The sequence below is a fragment of the Ptychodera flava genome, chromosome 7, assembly GCF_041260155.1.
Source record: "Ptychodera flava strain L36383 chromosome 7, AS_Pfla_20210202, whole genome shotgun sequence".
In the NCBI taxonomy this organism is placed as follows: Eukaryota; Metazoa; Hemichordata; class Enteropneusta; family Ptychoderidae; genus Ptychodera; species Ptychodera flava.
The window spans coordinates 27,364,899-27,383,043 of record NC_091934.1 but is presented as its reverse complement, the minus strand read 5'-3'; the positions used below and the strand labels follow the sequence as shown (position 1 = coordinate 27,383,043).

The following is an 18,145-nucleotide window of genomic DNA, read 5'->3' as shown; positions in this document are numbered from 1 at the left end:
AAAGATAATTCTTAACTTCATTGATATGCAAGCCACACTAATCAAAATCTAATCTGTTCTTGCCATTAGCATATTGTACCTGTCTATCAAATCTGACTTGAATCTGTTCAGGCATTTTTGAGTTATCGTGTAAACAGGCAGACACACACACAAATGGACAGACAAACAGACGTCTCTACGACATTAGCTCATGCATGTGAACATGAGGTAAAAGTGAAAGAACTGGTGATTATTGACTGCTTGCTCAACCTTACCTCCACTGTTTGCTAAACCCTGAATGATAAACACATGTACTCACAGTCAGATATTTAAAAAAAATAACCAGATGTGAACTGAATGTGCTCACGTGTTTTACAACAGGTTCATTAATAGTAGTACGCTTCAAAGAACAATCAGATATCTGTTATATCATTATATGTGGCAGGTTTTCTGAACTTTTGCAAATGAGCTGTTTATTAACTTGACACTGCTCAATGCTTCATGGGATAATTAGATATCTATAAGATCAACATATGTAGCACGTTTCATCAAATTTAATGCTGTAATTTTGGAGTAATATCACTAATTACAAAGTTCATTAAATATGCAAATGAACCCTTAGTTAACTTAACACTGCTCAATGTTTCATAGCACAATTAGATATTTATCAGATCAATATCTGTAGCAGGTTTCACAAAATTTGGTGCCGTAATTTTAGAGTTATATACCTAATTACAAATTGATTCAAATGAACCCTTAATTAACTTCACACTACTAAATGCTTTACACCACAGTTAGATATCTGTCGGATCAGTATCTGCAGCAGATTTCATCAAATTTGGTGCAGTTATTTTGGAGTTATATGACTAATTACAAAACTTCATAAAATATGCAAATGAGCTATTTATTAACTTGACACTGCCTAATGCTTCTAAGTACAATTAGATATATATCATATCAACATTTGTTGCATGTATGATCAAATTTGGTGCAGGAATTTCAGAGTTATTTCACTAATTACAAAAGTTCATTAAATATGCAAATGAGCAGATAATTGATATGACACTCACAGTATCATCATAATGTTCTGAGAGTGTCATCTGTGAAAAGTTTCATGAAATTTTGTGCAGTATTTCTTGATATATGTCTACACTATCATTACCGTCTCCATAGGGAAACCATTGTACGGAAAAAATGACATTGCGTAACTTCATTAATATGCAAGCCACACTAACCAAATTCTAATTAGTTAGCAAGTAGATGTGGTACCTGTCTACCAAATCTGACTTGAATCTGTTCAGACGTTGATGAGTTATCGTGTAAACAGACAGACATACAGACAGACATACAGACACACACACATACACTCACGGACAGGCAGACAGACATACGGACACACACACACACACTCGCGGACAGTCAGACATCGCTATAACATTAGCCCACGTGTGTAAACACGTGAGCTAAAAATGAGGAATCCTTATCACAATGTTCTCATGAAAGGTCATCGCAAAGAATTTTGGTAAACTCTAATCTACCAATCCATTAAATGAAAGTGGCTGTCACTCCTTCCTTGTAAGTGATATTTAAGATAAGACGATAAATATATTTATTTCATTTTGTTACTTTGTAAAATTGTTAAATATAAGTTGCATAAAATGTGGGTTTACGAGCTTTGATCATTTCATCATTCCTTCAAAACTCCTTTGACATTTATTACACGTCACATGTACCAGAAAAAGAAAGTATTACATTGCACGAACAGTGCCTATCGTCGGTTCGCTTCATTTTGGTAGGTCTAACCATTGTATGACGGCTCAGGAAGTCTTCGTTGAAGCAAACATCTGTGGAAACATATGTTTACCAACAAAGAACAAAAGTGATTTTAAAGATTTTCTTGTCGGTTGTCTTCGCACAGACCCCACACTGACTGGAGAGATTGTGCAACAATTGTGATCCTGCGATCCTTTGACGTTACGTTTCTTCATCAGTCTCTCAAAATTCATCTTCATTTGATAAATATTTTGAAATGGTTTTAGGTGTTACTTGTTGTTCCAGAGAAGTATGCTCTTTAAGTAGGGAACCGTCTATATTTCGGTTTGATTGTGATTGTATATGCTTAGGCTGCATTCACAAACACCAGTGGGGATTCCAAAAAAGTTTCCAGATTTTTTCAAATACCCACCTAACTAAATCACGTGTTCAAGTCCCCCTTCTGATGTGCTATAATTTTGAAGTCCCCAAAGGAAAGCAAAATGTGGCCGATATAGAACTTCATCGGAGTATATCAAATTATAATACCTTGGCAAACTATTGATATTTTCCCTATACAAACAAGCCATATCTCTTCCTTTATATGTGTGTGATATTCATAATAAATGTACTTGGCTTGAAGTGGCAGGTAAAAAGTGCATGTGTATACACAAATTTGATTTTTGGATTTCATTGATAATGCTGATTCAATATATATGGTAGTCTTTGAGAAAACTATGAATAATTTTTTCCAATATAAAACTAGCAATATCTGTTTATCTTTGGACGTTTGATAACTGATATAAATTTACTTGATTAGCTTGGAGAGGGGTTACAAGTGCACATGTGTACAAGAAATTTAATTTTGGATTTTCGCCGAAGATGTTGATCTACTACACGTACGATAAAACTGTGAATAATATTTTCAATACAAAACTAGCAATATGGACCCTGAATAATTGCATTATTGTACTTGATTAGAAGAGGGTGGTTACACTGGCATATGTGTACTAGAAATGTGGTTTTGGATTTTCCTAAAAAATGTTGATCCACTTTACATTGTAGTCTATGAGTAAGCTATGAATATTTTTTTCTAATAATAATAATAATAATAATAATAATAATAATAATAATAATAATAATAATAATAATAATGGTTTATTTCCTTTTCGAAAATGTGTGAAAAAGCACACTCACAAAGACAGTTACATGGAGAAAGTGTTGATATGTGTAGGAAAAACGAGAGTGAAAAATAGTTGTCTTGCAACTAATCGGGTCACTCCCGAATACCCGGTAATTTTACATTTCACTGTATGGGCTGAAATTTATCAATGAATTACATGGAAAATGCGGATCAAAAATTTGCAGCAGTAACTATGGAGGCGTGAAAGCTCTCAGGAAGACAAAAAAGATACACAGCATAAACTTGATAAAAGAAACCGTTTCCAAGTTTCAAATTCACACAAAGGGAATTTATGGAAATAAAAACCAAGGATTAATGTACATCAATGACCAGTGAGACTATTGAGAAGATAATTTTTGTATTCCACTTTAAAGCGATATCTATTGTGTATTTCTCTTATTTCAATGGGTATAGCATTCCAGACTTTCGTTGCAGCATATTTTACAGTAAATTCACCTGCCTTATGTCTAAGTTTTGGTATGGCTAGATCGTTACGAACACTTTGTCTTGGTTTATATCTATGTTGAATCGGGACAAAAAAGTCTTTAAAAGTATCTGGTAGTCTGTGGTTTAAAACATCATGTACAAAAATTGCAAGCTGTAGTTTATGTTGCTTGAAAACATCTAAAATACCAACTTTCTTAAAAAGTGGGGGCGAGTTTGCGTTATAATCGCTGAAGGTCATTATACGGACCATCTTTTTCTGAACCAGGAAAATATCATTCAAATAAGTAGGATAAGTATTTCCCACACTTCAAGGCCATACATTATGTGGGGTAAAACAAAGGAATTGTATAACAATACAAGTGTAAATAGCGGTACTACATGACGTAATTTCAGGAACACACCTGTTAACTTACTGATTTTCATTCTTACTTGTACAATGTGATGTTTCCATGATAAATTCCTGTCTTTAGTTACCCCTACAAAGATGCACTGTCTACTCTTTCTAAAATTTCATTTTCATTCTTAGTGAACCCTTCACATATACAATCTTTTCTATTACTTTTTATAATTGCATATTTAGTCTTTTTAGAGTTTATATTCAGCCTGTTAGCATCGCACCAATCAGTCACAGCAGATAAATTGTTAGTAACCACATTCAAATCAAGTTTACAGGATTTTTGTATGGTGTGAAAAAGATTTGAATACAAACCTTGCTAACTCTGTGTATCTATAGATACTTGATTATTGATATTTATGATACTTGATAAGACAAGGATAGTTACAGGTGCATGTTTGTGTGCAAGAAATTTGATTTTGGAATTTCACTGAAAATGTTGATTCTCTATACATTGTAATTAATAAGGAAACTACGAATAACACATGGGTTATCACCTCCCAATTGTTATTCAAAGGTTGCTTGACCTGAAGCTTCTAGCTTTTATTGATGACAATATGCACTATTCTGAATAGTTTGTATTCTGTCAATGTCATGAAAAATATAAATGTGCATGCGGCGACATGAACTTTTGATACGGACCTAGACCAATTTATTGTCAATGGGAGAATGTTTTCAGATAAGTTGTCTCCGAAATTGTTATCGAAAGGTTAAGTTGAAACCTTCACTTATTATAGAGGCCAGTTTTGCACAACAGAGGGGTTGGTTGAATCATCAATAAATTGTTTATTATCCCTAAACCTGCGCGTGAAGGGTGCGCCGACAATTGAAATGGCAGGAAATGAAAGCACCAGAAAGTATTCGGAAAGGAATTTGATATTCATTAAATTTTCAAGTCCCCATCTTTGCAATGTCATTTTTCAGATCCCCTGGCATGTTTTAAATTTTGTCAAGTCCCCCCCCCCCCGGAAAATCTCCTGGCCCCACCTCCAGAGGTCTTTGTGAATGCAACCTCGACCTTAAGAATCTTGTTGCTGGCACTTATAAGTTTATCGCTTTATGTTTCTTTTGTATGCACTTATTAGTTGCCTTTGAAACGTATTTTAACGTTTCATCTTTTCCCAGTTCACACCAGTTTTTTTATCAGGCCTGTCCGATTCTTTTCGTTTTGATGTTTTTACTGTACTTCACTCACTTCACTGTACTTCACTTGTTGTGAAGTCTAATGGTACCAATGTCAAATTGGTCGGAACTCTGATTGTCGATGTCTCTGTTTTCCCTGTAAAGGCTGTTGTATCTATGATGTATGCCGGTCGTTCTCACGATTCTAGCTTTGTATAGGGAACAAATTGTACATTTGCTTCTTACACCCCCATATGTTCTTAAATGACCCTTTTGGGTGAAATTTTAAATTACGTAATCCAGCAAAGTACATTTATACAAGTTGTCAAACAATTTATATCAAGGTGCCGATATAGCTAGTTTTGTATAGGAAAAACATGCTCATATTTCACCGGTAGACTCCCATGTATAGTGAAAAAGGATATCTTTGTGTGAATCCCAAACTTATATTTTGCACACATGTGCACTTTTACTTACCATATTCTTTTCATGAATAGTTGCATCAATTCTCAAATATCAACAATGTTACTATGCAACAGCACAAAGTGGACCCCTCTTGCACTTCTTATTGTCAATACCTTTCCTCAACCAAAGGCTTTCTAGCATTGTTCATTCACACCGAGCGAATGCCATTTATGGCGAGCGAAGTTCTTCTGGACTTGCCAGGGAAAGATTATTGTAAGACGGGTAACACAATGTCATGGTTTCAGATTACAGACTTAAAAAATGCTGCAAATGACCCTCGTCATTTGTATGCTGACAGTGTTATTTACAGGGTGGATACTTATGAAAATCAAGTGACTGTCTCTATCTGTGCCGTTTGAGAAACACGACCCCTTTTGCAAAATCCCAAAGTAACACAATCTCCTCCCCCAACGATTTTGCAAGCCAATCGCCAGTCATGATAACCGAACAGTCCCTTTCGCAATTTCATGCGTATCCTGGCAGAGGTCATTAATTAGTCATTTGGATTTTCCTGTCTAGTGAGGCTTAGGTAAACTTCATAAAAACAAACACCCGAAGGTACAGCATACAAATGCAATAGCCTAATTTATATGCAAAATTACAACAAACTTGAGAGCTTGAGAGTAAGTAGTTATGACCCCGACTAAGATTCCTCTTGAACAGAGATAACAGAAGATCAATAGACATTTGGTATGACTATTAAGAAAATTTTATTTTTTGAATCATCTCAATATTTATAATCGTAGCAAAGCAAACTCACAGCCTATACGAAATTCAAAGCATGAATTATGTACTGTATACCTAGGAGTTAAAAGGAGGGAGGCTCAAACCAGCATTCTAATAAAAGTATAAACACAATAAATGAAAATTATCAAGAATCTCCTCCTAATGATGTCGGGTATATTTATTGAATTTCATTTTCATCATTACATTCAAATATTCAAATATAGGCTTCATGAAAGATAATCACATATCCAACCACCAAAATCCCCCAACCCTACTACAAAATTGCAAAAAACGTTTGGTTAATATATAATATAATGGTAAAAGTTGTTTAATTTAGTGCTATATCAAATATCTACATTTCCAAAATGTTTATCAAGAATACGAAATCTGATAAAGAATTTATTGAGAAACTTTATGATTTTGCATTTAATCGATCTCAATATCACAGATATCATAAAACAAAACAATATTGAAACATGGTTCTGCTCTGGAGAAACAGGATGTGCGATCTTCTTTGTTATTAGATTTAGGACGTACACCCAAGCAACCATGTGATCGCGGTACGAACAATCCCACGTGCACAAACACATGTGGAGATACACATTTTTATGCGCATTTATGTTTGCGGTATTGTTTGTACCGTTGCTTGTTCCTCTTCCGGGTTGAACCAATTCTAATCTCATTTAGGAATATACAATAGGCATAACTTATGTATTTATCTAACCAGAAGTAGGAAGATGTAGATCTACCTCTAAAATAAGACGATAATAAGCAACATTATTTTTCCAATAAAAACGTAATACCTTTATATACTGACTATTCAAGCAACATAAGAGCTAAAGTAAACAACAAACAAGGAAGAACTGTTCTTGAAGTAGCTGTTTGACCGAGATTACATGGTAAACATGCCATAAGTTATCCTTTGCCAACACACTTAAGTCTACACAAACTGATAAGGAGTATGGCTTTTTTAATGTGATTATTTTCCTCCAATCTAATCAAGTATATATTTCATAGAAAGTACATGATTCTAATGTAAGAGAACAATGTCAATGTTAAAAATGTATTTCTTTAAATGACTTTTGCAATCAACTTCTTAAAGTGTAACACCTTACTGCAATCAAATATCCAAAGGAAATCAAAATATAAAATATGGATTTCCAATTATAGTTCTCCTCGAAAGAAACATTGACAATAGAAAAATGACATACATAGATCTAGATTTAGAGATCAAATATAGCTAACCATTTTACACGATAAAACACTCTCAATATTTCAAGTTAAGACGCTGCCCACAATTGATTTAAAATTATGACAGTATATCCATAATCTATTGAATAAAAAAACAATGGCTAATATTTCTACAAGCGGTCATTCTGGCCTTGATAAGTTTGCAAAAAGTATAACGTATTAAAATCTGAAGTTCAATTCACAACAATTTCATACCTATATGCCGAAAGTTGATTCAGATGGTAAACATTGGAAAGTGTTTTTGAAGACAGCGTGAACAACTTTGAATGGCATAATAGATCAAAAATCAAATTCGAAATCTAAAGTAAACAACAACCTTTGGGTCAACTATTTGAGTAGACGAGAGTACTTCAGTAGTTTACAATATATCGTATGAGACTAGAGTTCATGATCGTGATCAAATATGTGAAACATACTGCTTGGTATGACAACAAGAGATTGACTCCGAGAAATATTTAAGATACAGTAGATGATGAGATGCATAAATGTAGAAGTCAACAAAACTTCTAAACCAACTTATGTCGATGCTTATAATATATCCAAATAAAACCGACATTTTACTAACTAAAAGCTCAAATCAAAGTGCTGAAGTTAAAGTGCATAATTGAAAGAGTGAACATTTTAGAAATCAGAAGAAATTAAATGACCCCTGAAAAAGCTGCTCACCCTAAAATAACATTTCTGCAGACGTTATAGAAGCCTATAGAAGCATAAGAATGTAGCGCAAAGGTCATGTTAAAATATAAGAAGACATGTTGCTGGGTTATTATAATCTATTCCTACTAATTTTGTAACGCATACATTTGGTGTCCTGAATGTTTTAACAGTCTTACCACATCATATGTCTGAAACCGCGAAGGGTTTGGTGGTCCTCAAATACCTCTCATTGATAGTTTAGCATTAACAACATAATACTTCAGTTTTGTCGATTCTGAATAAAAACGCCTATTGCCTAATATCGCAAAAAAGTCCGATATTCTGTTTCAATCGCAAGAACATACTGAATATTTTATGTTTCATAACTAGTAATACGAGAAATAAGAATCCGCAAACTGCAATATCACGAAAGTATTGCTTAGATTACTTATACAATATAAATTCCTCTATAAAACACCACCTCAAATGAATAACAGGTTCATTTTGAGTGTCATGGAAACGGTAAACATCGGATTAAAGGGACATAAACTGTAACTGTGGCAAGTTTTTCAGTATTCTGCTTCTGTATATTAACTACCATGCCTGACCCAATCCATTGGTCATGCTGAAATTTTGAGTATTCTTTTTGTCAATACAGCTTGTATGTGTGTAGTGATCATTGTTTATTGTTTACAAATGAATTCTAGTCGGGACTTGAATGCAATTTCCAACAATTACAATGGTGTTGGAAATGAAGTTGAGGTTGTGTTGATATATGCAAAGTACTTGACATTAAATTGCAGCTTAGGGATTCAATGCAGAAAGTGTGGGGAAACCACAAAAAAAGTTCTGAAAAAAATAACCAAAAGATACAGCTTATGGAGCTTGAAGAATACGTGTATTTCTATGAAAAGTTTTTCATGATATAAAAGCATTAAAATATTCAAAGTAATCTCAATGATTTGTGTATTTACACTTTAAATAAATCATAATACTTGAGTAAAGAAGTTGGCATATGTGTTCAAGCTATAACAAGCGTCTAGTTAGGGGTATAACTGGTATGACATAGGGAATATATCTTTATTTTCACTGGTGATATTTTGAAGCGTCCGGTCATCAATTGGCAGAAAGCACTTTACGGAACATGATGAGGAGATGTTTGAACAATTTTCATAAATTAGCAAAGTTCAAAAACTAAAAATTTTATGTTTTTTTACAGTAGAATATTTAGTCATTAATAGGAGTTGCAATATTTCTGTTAATGAAAACAAATCAATGACAATTGACCGTTATCACTACGATGCTTGTAACAGAGAACAACAGACCGTGTACTGCATTGTGGCGTACTGTATACAGTCATTTAAAACACAGGTAATGTCTGTCAAATTGTTTTATAGGGAGTACATTGAAAATTATATCTGGTTTCAACCTTCAAACTGTGCTATAAGAATGAGCCAGAAATAAAAAATACGATAACATAACATCAGTGCGCTTGAAAAATTCAAGTAATTATTCTGAAGACTTCGTCACTGAATGGTGCGCTAAAGATTGTAAACACACACAAAACAGTACAATTTTTTGTTTAACAATACAAAAGAGAAACGAATGCAGGGATGATGGCTTGTACATTATGAACATACTTTAGAACTATGGCATGTTTATGCAATAGCCGGCTTGAAAAGTGTACATCATAAATTCCTACATAAATGGATGCACGATTGGAGCAGTAGTGCCATAGACAAAATTCAGTCAAGTGTCAACCGGATTTGAATAGCCACCTGCTACGATACCTACTCACCTTCGAGAGAAAAGTCATATTCAAAACAATTGAGTTGGATATATCCAAATTCTTCAAAAACTAGTTTAATAGCCACGTTGCGTTGTACTAATGTTGACCAAAATCTCCAATGCATATCGCACAAAAACTCAATAGAAGTGATGAAGAGGATGATACAAGATGATAAAACAGAACGATTACAGTGCTCACCTACGACAGGCAGAAAGCCATCATTATTTATTCTAAGGCTAATTCACATCACATCACCCAGTGGTAAACTGGTATAGCAGGATAATACATGCCATTTAAGCTGTAACGGCACGTTCAAATTCCAAATATTTAAGATAAATATTATTTGATCACGCACAATCATTACCGAGAGGACTAAATCATTTTTCTTTAATAAGTTGTAACTGTTTGTCAAATTCGTCATTGGAGGCTTCATCTGCTTTTTGTTTCAGCTTTTCTTTAAATTCCTGAGCTTTAACAAAAGTGGAATTGATATTCTGTATAACATCTTGAATTTCTTTTTTCCAAGTCGCAATGTCGCCTTCTCGGTCTTGGTCATTAAGACCAACATCTACTGTCACTAATTTGGCATCACGCCCAAAATTATCCCTCATATATGTAGCCAGGCCTGAATGGCTTGTGATAAGCACTGGAATTCCAGCAGCAATTGCTTCCATTCCAACCATTCCAAATGGTTCAGTACGGGATGACATGATAAAAAGATGGCTTTGTTGTAGGTCTCTCTTATATCTTCGTGTGTACCAATTGGGAGCAGGTTGTAATGTAAATTATTTGATTTTATATACCTATTCAGAAATATTTTGCAGTCATCTTGCTTATTATTTGGAATCCCTCTTATGTCCCACTTGGGACATAGATTTTTATTATCATTACATAGTTTACTTAATGCTTCTGCAATGATGTCATATCCTTTGAGATAGGCTACCCCGTCAAAACGGCCAAAGGTAAAATACGGACTGGATGAATTATTTCGGCGGTGTTACATTCAACGAGAAGAAATCGTTGTCAGGATATGGTATATATTGCCCGTGAAAAAAATTATCATTACGGAATTTTCCATCATAGTTGTTGTATATTCGCGGGCCTACTGAAAACACTGCATCGGACTGACTTGCTAATTTTAGAATGTCTTTTTCTTTCATGTCAGTTTTGTTTATATCTGAATCATTCTTAAAAACCTCTGTATCTTCTGGAATCACATGAATAAACTGGAATACCCATTTCCCGCGCAACCTTTCTTTTCCTATGTCAAGAGCCCCTTCTCCTGTTATCGGGATGTGTCCATTATTATTTCTAGCCGTGGAATGTCTTCGATATATGGGAAGTAGGTCTCATGAGTCTCAGTGATCCAACTTATATCTGATTGCCGGCTCTCACTCTTTTTTTAGCTAAGACTATTTCAATACCTTTCACCTCAGCATCCATTCGGTCCTGTTTTGAGGGTTGATCTAAACGGTGACATACACATTGAATCCAGCATCTTTCACTCGTTTGGCAATCTGGCGATGGACAGTCGAAACTCCTCCCTTGGACGTTCCCATTCGTCATTTCAAATTAGGACCTTTTCCTCTTGCAACAGAAATAGAACATATATTATATATATATTATATATATATATATATATATATATATATATATATATATATATATATATATATATATATATATATATATATACGTGTCTATTAATTTAGATAGAGTACAGTAAAGGTTGACAAGTTACTGTTTCTGACTTTCCACGTTCATTTATGAAGAAAAGGCGATGATGAGTTCTTGAATTATCGATATTTTTTCTGTTTGTTTGTGAGGATTAGGTTAAGGTGAAGTACTACGAATTACGTCAAAATTAAGTTGTGGTGTCATTTTCTTGAAACTTTGCACAAATATTCTTGGAAGTTGTGCAAGTGCAAAAATGAAATAAAAAATGGGGGTCACCACGCTTGTTTCCATGGAAACGGACGTTAAAATGGCGTCGTTAGAAATAAATAAAAATGATATAATTCACTTAAACTAAAGAAAGCAATTATAAAACGCTTAGAAAATGAGTTAATTTTAATAAATACCAAGACTTAAGATCCATATCTATCGAATGTATAGTTTTCATGATGTTTGTGAAGAAATTTTAACATAAGTATCGATTACAAAATGACGATATCAAAATTATATCACTACATAATTTTCGAACTTTCTTCCTGTCGCTTTGAATGGTGTCATTTTGACCAAACTTGGCGAATAAACTCCTGACATAATACCATTTAGTTTACACTTTTAATAAAAGGGTGTCACCACGCTACTTTTTACAATATCTCCAGGTGAATGGGTAATTTGCGCCATATAAATGGGAGAGAAATGTTAATTTTTCGCTCATATTGAATAAAAACCAGCTTCATAGGGGGTCAAAATATGACAAGGTCATAGGTCACATGTATTTCTAAGAAACTGGGTAAAAAAATTAGGTAAAAGCGCAATTTCAACAATGACAGGTGATGTTAAATACATGCGCTACAAAATAATCCATTTGCGGCAGGCTGGAGTTAAATCTGCGCAGAAACGTTCTAAAGCGTGTGCGCGTCCGAATTCGTCGCCCTTTACCTTAATCTAATATGGATTCTCTGGAATGAGTTATATTTGAAACTCCATAAACAAAGATGGGATTTAATCCATTCGCGGGCTGTCATTGGAAGCTATGAATAATGAGGGAATACTGAAGAAATGAATTTCCTTAACTTGAAGATTGATTTTTTCCTAGCTCATCAAGTACAATGTTTGATTAAATATAGCCAAATAGTACTGATGTCTGGCTAATAGGCTACCGATTTGAGTAAATATAATTCTAACATGTTACACTATTTTATTTGCAATCGAACGTTATTTTTTAATCTACAAATAAAATTACGTTAATAAAAACCAAATGGATGGGCGATTTTATCAGCCTGATCTGAGAAATATCCTGATTTATGCTTAAAAGATATGCAAACTTTGAAACTTGGGGGATTAGGTGTGATAAAGAACCAGAACGAGATTTTTCCATGGGTCCAGATGAAGGGAAACAGTGATTGGGTCCATGACATGGTGGCAGCAACTCTCTGAACATTTCAAAACCATGTACTAAGTGGTAAATGGAAAGACCTTCACCAAAACCTAGCAAGGAGGTCTAGCGAACAGGTAAAGGAGATAGATCGTGGTGTAAAGATTACTTATTTTATTGCTGTAGATTTTCTTCATCACCGACAGCTAATATTTGCAAAGGTACAGGGGAGAGCAAAGTAACTGGCAAAGTATCCAGACACTTACCTGTATGATGTATATATGCATTATATATACATATACATATACATATACATATACATGTATTTGACTTTAATATCAGTGAAGTGTCATCGTGTTGCCAACATAGTACCAATTACAAGTGAAACTGTGTAAATAATAAAAACGATACTTCATACCTTTCGTTAGACTCTTCAACATCCTGGACTTGTCCTTTTGCGTTTCTTAAATCTCTCTCATTACTTTGTATTCGCTCTGAAAGAAAGAAGTTACTCTATGTTTAAAAAGTAATAATTCAGCATCTTATCCTGACATTCGAAACGTATCTAAACGTTTTTAGGTGACGTCAAGATTTACACACAACACTGTGAGTTGTTGAAACTAGAATAATAAAGGTTTCACATAGTAAATACCTATTACCTAATCAGGGACGCTATAGCGCCTGTTTATTACATCGCTACTCCCCGAGGCTGTAGGCCGAGGAATATAGCGGTGTGTTTCTGGTAACGCATGGCCACAAACGGTAATGGATAGGTGCTATAACCTGAATAAAGACAAGGTTGTAGATGTTTTAAACGCGCCACAGGCTCGTGTTATTTTATCTTATATTTTTGCTGTGTTTTGATTTATGCACTGTGACAATCCACTGTGACAAGTTTCTGCCTTGGCCTATTTTGCGACTTCTCCATAGCGGTAACGTTCGTACCAATTTCTTCGCAGCAATATTCAAGCATACCTAGCAACATCCTTGCTTGCACTTGAATCTTTGTTGTTGATGAGCTGTTTAACTTCCTCCGCCATTGAAATGGAAACTTTTGCTGTTTTAAAGAGAGGCTCGTCACTTAATCCGAGCACTCATCATCTTTTAGTAACTCGTTATTAATTTAAAGATGTAGACGACATTATGGGCATGGTTACATGACAGGGCACTTTATTTTATGATGATGATGATGATGATGATGATGATGATGATGATGATGATGATGATGATTATTAATCTTTATTTAAACTCGATAACTCTATAGGTGAAACACCTCTTTTCATGGAGGTCGAATAGAAAAAAGAAAATCATATAACTGCACACAAAATCTTGAAAACACATTATACACTAATTCGGAAGTAAAAACAGCAAGAAATAAAACTACAAAGCATCAGACAAGTAAATAGAATACAGAAAATTATTACCAGATTTCTTAAAACTAGTCAGTGACTCAGAGTCCCTGATGGCTTTAAGGAGATTTTTATATTCACCCACACCTGCTACAGACAAAGTGTTTTGATAAAGAATTGTACGTGCTTTGGGAATTTTAAGGAGGTTCTGATTGGAAGAACGAAATGATCTGGAAGGGATATAATTATTGAACATACTAGTTATATAGTCAGGGGTTAGATTGTGGATTGCTCTATAAATTTGGGCCATACGGTCGAAACGGACTTTCAAGTTAATAGGCAGCCAACGATCGAAGCTGAGCATACATCTGATAAGCAGAAAGGAGCGGAACAGAGTCAAGAATAAGTCTCATTACACGTCTCTGTAGACGCTCCAAGGCATAGATATTGATATTGGTAGAAAAGTTCCAAACATTATGACAGTAATTGATGTGTGGTGAGATAAAACAGTTAATAGAACAGCTTTCATGAGTTGAGAAGAAGAACATTTTGATGTGTGCCAATAGAAACAATTTGGAATTGATTTTGTTTTAAGTGGTTGAAATGTGTTCACACCAGTCTAGTTATTAGAAATGGTGACCCCTGGAAACCTCTCTGATGAGACGCGGTCAATAGTTTTACCAGCCAAAGTGAGGTTGAAGTTTTCACTGTCAATGTGCCGTTTCTTCTGAGAAGTTGTGATGATCTTTTATTTCTCTTACTGGATTTGATACAAAGTTTGTCAGTAAAACACCAATTTTCAACTATTTTAGATAAGCATTCAGGTGGTAGATATGTGTCAAAGGACTTGTTTGAAATATGAAGTGTTGTGTCGTCTGCAAAGGAAGTACATGATTAATTTTCAAGGTGAAGGGGCAAATCGTTTACATAAATACTAAACAGCAATGACCCCAGTATCGAATCTTGCGGCACACCGACACTGACATCAATCACATCTGAGTTCGTACGTTTAAACTGCACAAATTGTTTACGTGTGAGTAAGTATGATTCAAAAAATGGCAGGGTATGATCAGAACACCCATAGATTTTTAGTTTGAACAACAAGATTGTGTGATCAACGAGATCAAACGCTTTGCTCAGGTCTAAAAATGTTGAGCCAACGACGTTTCCAAGATCGATTTCTTTAGTCCATGATTGACTAGACCAACAAGTTTACTTTCACAAGAGTGTTGGTACGAAATCCAGATTGGTAACAAAAGGAAAGATTGTGTGTTTCCATGAATTTTACAAGATGATTGTGAATATGGCGTTCATGAGGTTTAGAAAGTACAGGAAGTACACCTATTAGCCTGTAGTTACCAGGTTCATCTATTGGACCTTTCTCATAGATTGGACTAACACGAGCCAATTTCCATAACGATGGAAAATGACCTTTGAGAATACAGCAGTTAAATGCATACGTGAAGGAAAGTGCTATAGTGTTGGCTGCCATCTTTAAGAATTTGGGTGATAATAAATCTGAACCGGGAGAATTCTTACAGTTCAGAGATTTGAGTTGGAAGAGACTAAGTTAAAAGACATGGGTAGAATGTCGAAAATTGAAAGAGGGTGTTTTTTGATACTGACAAAATCTGACAATTGACTTGGCTACTGTTACATTTCGAAGCCAGCTTGTTGGCAGTGTTGATAAAGTATTCAATGAATTCGAATGTATTTGAGATGTGTTTAGGATCGTTCAAAATGTTTTACCTGATCTAAGTTTGATCGATGTACTTGGCATTTTTGATGGAGCAAGTTCACGAAATGATTTCCAGTGCTTAGATATATTCATGTTACCAGATGATATGAGATTGTTGTAATACTGTGATTTGGATTTAAAAATAAGATTTTTGACTCTGTTTCTACAGTCTGAGAAACAGGATGTCCTTTTGGCTTTATCATGTAGTTTAATTAAAATTTTGATATCTCTTCGTTCCACCAATCAGGGCGACGAAGGTGACGTACTCGCTTCTCTTTCATAGGAGCATGCTTGTCAAGAACAGACATGAATAAGTGAGTCCATATTAAATGGCGTCATCAGGGTCATCAAAACATTCGATGATGTTCCAGAGGACTTCTTGTAAGTCTGAGAGAAAGTCGACTTTTAAAAATAAAACCGAAAATTATTCCCCTAAGGAAATAGTTTTTTTAAATACCCTCTGACGTCACTTTTGTCGATTCAGTGGGGACGAGATGTATGTATTGTCTCGTCACATGACTTATTCTGGCGAATAGCAACACGGAATGTGCATGTAGCGTGTTATAATTAAAATACAGCAATATGACGTGAAATCAATTCCAGCAATCGTTATCATTCAGGACAAGTAAATCACCAAGTCCAAAAAATAGACAAAAAACAAACAGAAAATCAAAAACAAAACAACAAAATGACAAAATCAATTGTGCTATATCGAAGTCTTTTAATCTAATAACATATTTCCTGTCAACACAAGATGTATAACGGATGGCCATCATATGAACACAATTGGATAAACTCCTTATACATGTGGAAGTCTTATGTTTGGAGGAAAACCAAATACATTTACCTTGTAAAGTCGTTTGTCACGCTGGTGAGAAACATATTTTACGAATGTAACGTCGTAAATGTCTTAGGAACTAACAATATATATGCGGATTTATCATTTAATTGACAATAAATAGGTCTACGGCAAGTTTTATCTGAGGAAATCTTACCTGTGTCTGAACCTGCTGTATCACTTGAATCACTCGAAGTCTAATTTGAAAAAGACGAAAAAATTTACTCGTAAGATCAATTTGCAAATGCAGACATTCTACTGTTCGCATGGCACGATCTACCTCCAATCTGGTTGTAAAAGTGTGGCGTGCCAGCAATGTCGCGCTGGCAGCACCTGTTGAAATGGTAACTTTCAATGTAAACAAACAAAATTGCAACCTGTCTCCGCTCAATCAAAATCGGGAGAGATCTAAAGCAGAACAAAGTTTTTGATCGGTAACAAGTGTAATAACATATTGTGCCACGAAATGTTCTTCGTGTGCGACTATTTTTGAGACCTGGCATATTTTCTTATGGTTTTCAATTAGAAATGGAAGACTCGTCGCACAAGGTTTTGACTTGTGCGAAAACCAGTTTTCGAATCAAGCCATATTGATGCACAAGGAGGAATAAATGTTAAGTGTTTTCCTATCATTTGTATAATTCTTGGTATCAGTACATGATAAATCGGTATTCACCTGATATCGCCAGTTCCTTGCGTGGTTATAACATTTGTGTCATTTCTGTTGCATTAGACACTGGACTTTGTCTCGTGTCTGACACAGCATATATGACTTCACAAGAACAGTTGATATCAGTTATAACCTCTAAATATCATGAAAAAATATTTTGTGTTGACACGTTTCATACAATGTATGATGAAAAAATATTTTGACCATTTACTTACCCCTTTTACATTAAAGATGAGAACTACATTTTCATCTTTGAGATCACAGTCCACAGACCCCAATTTATGTCACGTTTGTGCACATTTTGCTGTAGTTCAACCAGGAAACAAATGTGATTTGTCTATCTGGGAAGCATGGTAGTGTAAGTTTGTATTTGCCGCTAAGAGTAATTGCTGATCTATATTAATAACAATTCTGTGCCCCTTCGTCACATCTATGTCTCTACTTCTTGAACGAAGAGATCTTTCTGCGACTGTGTATCCCCTTTTTGTCATTTCAACAATCTTTTTTTCGGTATCCACCCTATCAAGGCAGTCTAGTAACAAAATTGTTGGGAATTGTTCTTTCTGTAACAGTATTATGTTGACCAAATAGGTTCCGGTCTGGTAATTTTCGACGTACTCTTTTGTAGATTGAACAGGCAATACTTCGGATATTATTCCATCGGCTAACGTTAAGGTTATCAATATGACGTACCTGTAATAAAGTATGAGTACAGAATTTATATAGTATTCGTTTCTAAGTCAGTCTTCTATAGGCTTAT

General features: G+C 34.7%; 1 long non-coding RNA gene across 1 annotated transcript; it reads right to left on the bottom strand.

Moving 5' to 3' along the window:
• Window positions 1-13,207: 13,207 nt before the first annotated feature.
• Window positions 13,208-17,920, bottom strand: LOC139136187 (uncharacterized). The gene is made up of 3 exons (XR_011553141.1): window positions 17,601-17,920; window positions 16,873-16,912; window positions 13,208-13,284 (listed from the first exon to the last, which is right to left on the bottom strand). It is a non-coding gene; the product is annotated as an uncharacterized lncRNA (long non-coding RNA).
• Between the last annotated feature and the right edge of the window lie 225 nt (window positions 17,921-18,145).